This window comes from Hyla sarda, unplaced genomic scaffold, assembly GCF_029499605.1.
Source record: "Hyla sarda isolate aHylSar1 unplaced genomic scaffold, aHylSar1.hap1 scaffold_58, whole genome shotgun sequence".
Lineage (NCBI taxonomy): Eukaryota > Metazoa > Chordata > Amphibia > Anura > Hylidae > Hyla > Hyla sarda.
The window spans coordinates 21,648-29,404 of NW_026610592.1; the positions used below are offsets into that span (position 1 = coordinate 21,648).

Sequence of the window (7,757 nt, forward strand, 5' to 3'; positions counted from 1 at the left end):
AGAAATGTGGGAAGTCTAGATATAAGGAAAGGAAACAGAATAGTCTAGTCTGGGCTCACCCAGGAAAACAGCATGTCGCTGTAGGGGGAGACACATGGACCCTGTTGAGGAAACACACAGCAGGAGCTGTGAGTGGTCCAAGAAGTGGTGTGAACTGTGAGTAAAACAGGTTGCAGGGGCACATGTTTTATGCTGGCTGAGGGTAGCTCACCAGTTAGTAGTCAGGGCATGCTTACATGTGTAGTCAGTGACCAGACGGTCTAGGACTTCGGTTTGTTCCTGAGTTATATTTTGTTTTACCTGTAACCTGTGTAAATAAAGCTCGTGAGGTGCCAGACTTGTATGCTTAACGGTTGTCTGGCGAGTTATTGCGAGGAAACGTGTCCCGTGGTAAGTGACCAGGACGATCCCAGAGCTAATCCCCGAGACGGAATGTCACAATATATATGTACATATATCTATACACATACATAAATACAAATATATATACACACATATACATATATATACACACATACATATATATATATGCATACATATTTATTTATACATATATGTACATTCATATATACATACAAATACATATTTATATATATATATATCCAAAATAAAGTGTCCCACAGCACTCCAGTTAGATGAAAAATCAAAGGTGATTTATTTTCTCATATGTGGCGAGCAACGTTTTGACTGTCTGCACAGTCTTTATCAAGCATGTATATGTACATGTATATACATACACATATCTATATATATATATATACATATATATATATATTTCCTCATCGTCCCCTACGGCAGCACAGAAGGGTAATGCGGTCTCCAGACCACCCACCAGGACCGCCCATCTAGATATTAGCATAAATAATTATTTTAATTAACCAAGGTACCATACCTATAAAACAACCCCGCAAACTCCCGCACGCTGCCCATCTATTCAAGATTTTGTACAGCCCTGCAGGGTCTTGGCTGCATCTATGTCCGTGAGTATATGCCAGTGCGGGGTCCTGGCTCTGTCCTGCCACGGTCTGTCAGCGGCATGGCAGGACTATAGCCAGTGCGGGATCCTGGCTTTTAGGAGGTTCCAGTGCGGGGTCCTGGTCTCCGTTAACGGCAGTGTGTTCCAGAGGAAAGATTGCCGGTGAAGTATCCTAGCCGTTATACTCATGTCTGCTGCCTGCCGCCGCCGCCTAAAGAGGGATGCTGCGCTGCGCTGTAAGTCTCTGGACCACGGTAAGTGTCAGCCGCTCTCCGGCTTAATTATTATTTGTGATCAGGGCTTACACATTCGTGCTCGTGATAACCATGATATATATTTACTTGTAATGTACACATTATAACCTTTAACATATCGGTCTGGAGTGTCCCCAATGACCGCGACAGAGGCCACACCTTTAGAGGGCATGCCCTGTAATGTATGAAATGAAGAAATGAAAAGATGGAAAAAAGAGAGGGAGGGTTGGGAGGGGTCCTCAAAATGTCACGAACGCCACCTGATAGGGGGCAGGGGCTATATATATATCCCTGCCCCCGCCCACAACCCCTTATGTGCCACCTTGATGTGTAGGGGGGTTGGAGATGTTACCGCCCATATCACAAATACAGCCTAATTAGGCTTTACACTTGTGATCAGGGCTTACACATTCCTGCTTGTGATAACCATGATATATATTTACTTGTAATGTACACATTATAAACTTTTAACATATCGGTCTGGAGTGTGTCCAATGACCGCAACGGAGGCCGCACTTTTAGAGGGCAAAAGTCAATCTGGTAGGGAATCAAATGTTGTAATTATGACCAATGCCCCTACCTTAGCACAAATCCAAGATATAGTCCCGACATTGAGACAGAAAATAGGTGAAGCAAACTGACTGGCACAGGGATCGATGCCTGGAAACTGAAGAGTTGTGACAGTCATGCCTCCTCTACACCGAAACCAGAGTTCGGCACTTGAACAGGGTCAGGCTAAACCCAAACCGATATCTGCTTGTAGCATGCGGCCTAACCTCATTGCAAGAGTGAAACACTATGACCTGTCGGCCCAATGAATCCCATCATATTCCTGCTAATGAGTGGCAAAATAGAAACTGTTAGCTAAATAGGCACAACCATCGACACCCGATCGACCTTGGCGGTAACCGCCTTATTGCCTGAAGATCAACAATATCCGACTACCTTACCTGAAACTAAATCAATCCCAATGCCCCATTCCTAACTCCACTAGCCTCATGAGTGGTGTCCCATTACGATAAACCCGCCCTATTGCCATTATGTCTGACATTACCATTATGTCTAATGATTGGTATTGCTGGTAAAATGTTCAACTCTGCTGCATTAGTGGTGAATGCCGAAACTTCTGCTGAACCTAGTCGACGTATATATCACCCTATACAGTAACCCCCCCGAGCTGCGATGGCCCCGACATATGATCAAATCGACATACGATGGCCTCTCAGAGGCCATCGCGTGTCGATGTCAGCATCGACATACGATGCTTTTATATGTCGGGGCCATCGCATCAACTGCTATCCGACAGCGCAAAATGCTTAAGCTGCTGTCGGATAGCAGTTTAAGCATCCCGGGCAGGTTCGCCTACCTATTCCCGCTGCTCCGGGTCCACTTCCCGATCCTCCGGCGTCTTCTGCATCTTCTCCAGGGTCCGGGCCTCGCTTTCCGGTGTCGTTATTACGTCACTACGCACGCCGCGCCGGCGCAGCATCGTAATAACGGCTCCAGAAAGCGAGGCCCGGACCCTGGAGAAGATGCGGAAGAAGCCGGAGGATCGCGAAGAAGACACCGGAGCAGCGGGACAGCATCGGGAGCCCCTTGGACAGCATCGGGAGCGGTGAGGACCTGGTCCGGAGTTGCGGGGACAGGTGAGTACAGCTTCCTATACTTTACATTGCACGGATACCTCAACATACGATGGATTCGACAAACGATGGGTCATTTGGAACGAATTACCATCGTATGTTGAGGGACCACTGTACATGTGCCTGATTCGAAATGTCTGACACATGTGTGAGGTGGAGACTATAGTCGTGTAATGATGCTGTTAAACTTATGGATGTTATGAAACTGTCAAGATGATCGTGCTGATGTTGATGTATACTTGTCCATGCACAGTGACTAGTCATGGACTTATGAGTGATGAGTGAGCTAAGACCCCAAGAACCATGTACAAGCTTTTTGTGACTGCATAACTGCATAATATGAAATAACCAAAAGCTGGTGCAGCTCATGATGAATCATTAAATCTTATGCAAACCTGGACTAAAGCAATGTAGTTATGTAACAAATGATAACAATAAGAAAGCTATCGTGTATGCACCGTGACAGTCATGACCTGTAGGTCGATAAGCATGAAGTACCTATGAGTGGCATGAGCAAACAAATCGGACAGATGATACGAGCAGAACTTGGAAGCTGTGATCATATGTATCCCAATGTTCGCCAAGAATGCCATGCACCAAATGAAACTATAAGCGACATGCATGAAACGATGATCATTTATCACATTAATGCTGGACCTAGTGAATGTCGTATGAATGCTCCAAGCCTATGCAGTATGACTGGAGCGAAATGCTATGCATTTACACTATGACCATTTTCAGAATGTATATACTGTGCCGTAATTGCTACTTAACGGAAAAGCTATACATCATGAGATGCTACACGTACAAGTACTGTAAATTGTCACAACGTTGTGACAATTTACAGTACTTGTACGTGTAGCATCTCATGATGTATAGCTTTTCCGTTGAGTGTAAGAAAACCGAGTGTACAGTGAGATTGTTTATGAAAATACTGTATAAAGTTACAAACCTCTGTACCGTGTGTGTGAAACTAGGAATGTATGTAGTATGCATAGTATCAAGCTGTGAGCTTGAAGACAGTGTGAAGTTGTGAGCATAGTATAAAGCTCAAATGAAATTATAGCTAAGAGTGCATGTTTGTGTAAAAAGCGCAAACACATGTACAGTGTAAACTTGCACAAGCATACGAACAGTATAACAGCAAACGAATCTGTTGCCCTAATGATATGAGCGTGAGTACCGTTGTAAACTTACAAGCGTAAAATAGTACGGCCGTAAGTTTATTATGCCAATGACTATGGTAACAACCCCTGACCTATGTACAGTATAAATGATGCAAGCGTACGTCCCGTATACCAACTACAAGTATATATATCTTATGACAACTACTATCACCTGTATTGTGTAACTACTACAGTACCAACCACTAGCGTGTGTACAGTATGAATGGCACAAAACCGTGTGTGCAGCAAACCTACTACCAGCATGTATACCGTATCACTACAAGGGCGAAACCATCATTAATGTATTTCAATGTAATAATACAAGCATGTGTGCAGTAACCAACTACTAGTGTATGAACAGTGTGATAATTACCACAGTAACGCCAGAATGTAACAACGGTGAAGATGCCCTACCTGTGTGAACAGTATAAATGTACACAAGTATAATCAATGTAAAACCAAGAGCGTATGAATAGTATGAGTGCCATGATCGAATGAATATTATGAGTAAGTTAACCATGTAAATGTCGTGAGCGCATGAATATAACGTTCATGATCTGTAAACAGTGTTCCTGTAAGCGTATATGCAGTATAAATACTATGAGTGTATGTGCAAGGTAAGCTGTGGGCGTACTTACAGCATGAACGTTATAAGTGTATGTGTGGAGCGTGCGTGTAGTGAAAGCGTTTGAGCGTGCATGCAGTGCGATTATTATGACCCTGCGTGCAGTATAAAGCTATGAGTGTGCGTGCCATGGTCTCGGTGTGGAAACACATGCGTGCAGCGTAATGCTAAGTGCGTGCCGTATACAATGCCAAGAGCATGCATGCAGTATGTGATGCTAGGAGCGTAAATGCAGTGTATAATGCTAGGAGTGTGCGTACAGTGTACGGTGCTGAAAGTGTGCGTGCAGCATGCAATGCTAAGATCGGGCGTGCAATATACCATGCTTTATGCGGACGTGCAGAATACAATGCTACATCCGTGCGCGCAGTCCACAATGCTAGGAGAGTGCGTGCTGACTGCAATGCTAAGAAAACCGTGCGTGCAGTATACAATGCTAGGAGCCTGCGTGCAGACTACAATGCTAAGAAAACTGTGGGTGCAGTATACAATGCTAGGAGCGTGCGTTTTTTTTTTTCTCTCCCCGGTGGTGATTCTAAATGAAGTGTAGTATTAGCGGCATGAATAAATGCTCGGTATGAATGCCCATTGTAGACGTTGAGATTAAATGCACAGGAAATATGATGATTGCATGAAAATTTTTTATGCAAAACTTCAATGTAATGGAAGAAAGCCCAGTACCAATGCACGGTATGAATGCAGCTAAAATGCACAGTATTAAAGCCGTGACTGCAAGCACCACATACACTCTATGTACGCCCAATATCAAATTAAAACATATATGTGTAAAACGGAGACATTCAATATATATGTATATATACCTAGCATGATTAAGCACCAGGCATGATGTTCGGGGGTCCCGCCTCTCGATTCTGCAGCACTGAAGAAACAGGGCTCGGAGCCCACTGCAGGGCCCCGTTAACCAGCGACGCGTTGCCAGGCGTCTGGTCATGTAATAGGATTTGCCCAGTCTTGTTGCGGCGGCGGGCCGAGAGTGCATCGCGATGTAGAGAGCCTGGATCGTGGTCACAAACCCAGGTAACTGCAGTGCCTGTAAAACATCGCTATGTACACAAAGAGGTGGGGACCACATTCACGTCGGTTGCCCCCAGCAACGAACTGCCGATGTCCTTTTTTCAGAATTTTTTTTTAATCTCGATCAGTTTCCCCTAGCAACGCTCCTCCGCAGACACCATCCTGTGCTTGAACTCCTCTGCTGGGCTCCTCCAACTTGCAATCTTGAGGGGGTTGCTCCTAGCAACGGCTCCTCTCCAACTCGCCTGTTGGTTGCCCTTGTCAACGTTATGTCCTTATCAACGTGTGCCCGCATCCTCCACCAAAATGTGACGAACCGTCTCAGGGATTAGCTCTCGGATCGTCCTGGTCACTTTCAAAGGGACACGTTCCTCACAATAACACAGCAGACCACAGTTCCTCATACAAGTCTGGCTCCTTGCCAGCTTTATTTCCACAGGTTGCAGGTAAAAACAAAACATAAACAGGAACAAAATAAAGTCCTAGACCAGTGGTTCTCAACCTTTTCCGCGACCGTACCCCCAAGTCCTGAACTTATGTCCGCGGGTACCCCCTCATGCGCGAGGGGTACCCGCGGACAAAAGGAGTGTTCTTACCTTTATACTAATGCATCCCCCCTCCATCTTAATCCCCTTGTGCCATTATTATCCAATATGGCAAAAGGGGATTAAGATGTAGGGGGGAATAATGGCAAAAGGGGATTCAAATGGAGGGGGGAATAATAGCACAAGGGGATTAAGATGGAATTAATCGCCTTGTGCCATTATTCCCCCCTCCATCTTAATCCCCTTGTGCCATTATTCCCCCCTCCCTTTTAATCCCCTTGTGCCATTATTCCCCCTTGCATATTAATCCCCTTGTGCAATTATTCCCCCCTCCTTCTTAATCCCCCTGTACCATTATTCCCCCCTTTTGCCATATCAGATAATAATAGCACAAGGGGATTAAGTTGGAGGGGGGAAAAATGGCAAAAGGGGATCAGAGGGAGGGGGGAATATTGGCACAAGGGGATAAAGATGGAGGAGGAATAATAACACAAGGGGATTAAGATGGAGGGGGGATAATCAACCCCCCCTCCATCTTAATCCCCTTGTGTCATTATTCCCACCTCTCTCTGATCCCCTTTTGCCATTTTCCCCCCTCCACCTTAATCCCCTTGTGCCATTATTATCCGATATGGCAAAAGGGGATCAGAGGGAGGGGGAATAGTGCAAGGGGATTAAGATGGAAGGGGAGAGGGATAATGGCGGAGGGGGGGGAGGGAGTAATAAAGCACAAGGCATTACATTTTAAAGCCTTGTGCTTTATTACTCCCCATCCCCCCTCCGCCATTATCCCTCTCCCCTTCCATCTTAATGCCTTGTGCTCCGTCCCATACAGTCCCCCCTCCGTCCAATACAGTTGTTTACCTGGCGTCCTGCGGTCCCATTACCTGCTCCTTCACGGGATGTTCGGCGGGGCCGCACTGACGTCCCCCTGCGCTGTACGGCAACTCCGCGCAACATCAGGGGAGGCCACACGTCTCTCCGGCAACCACGCAGCTCACTTACAGGCTATGCGCTGACAAATACTGGCCAATGCATGGCCGGTATTTGTCAGCGCTTTCACGTACCCCGACAGCCCCTGGCGTACCCCTAAGGGTACGCGTACCCCAGGTTGAGAACCCAGGCCCTAGAGACTGTCCAAAAACTAGATGGTATAAATCCCCAGCAGGGCAACAAGGTGTTAATGGACAGATTTATCGATGGGGCTCATAATAAGTGGGACAAAGCCCAGTTGAGAATGTTAGCAGTCAAAAACCCTCATTTGTCCTGCCCTGCTTTTAAGAGACTGACTATTCAAGTGATTGAGTCCGGGACTGACTTTGAGGAAGTTTGTACTCCTGTCCAAGAGCCACAAGGGCCGGTAGTTGGGCCAATACCACCATCATGGGCCCCCGCCCCAGTATCATCTGCTTTGCCAGTCACCACAGCCTTTGACCTACAAAGTGTTAAGCAGGACATTGAACAGTTGACTAAGGCGGTGAAGGAGCTTGCCATTCGGGCCGCCCCACCTGAC

General features: G+C 46.2%; 1 long non-coding RNA gene across 1 annotated transcript; it reads left to right on the plus strand.

The window, feature by feature from the left end:
• Window positions 1-1,803: 1,803 nt before the first annotated feature.
• Window positions 1,804-2,424, plus strand: LOC130340259 (uncharacterized). Its single transcript, XR_008880417.1, has 2 exons — window positions 1,804-2,290; window positions 2,339-2,424. It is a non-coding gene; the product is annotated as an uncharacterized LOC130340259 (long non-coding RNA).
• Window positions 2,425-7,757: the final 5,333 nt, after the last annotated feature.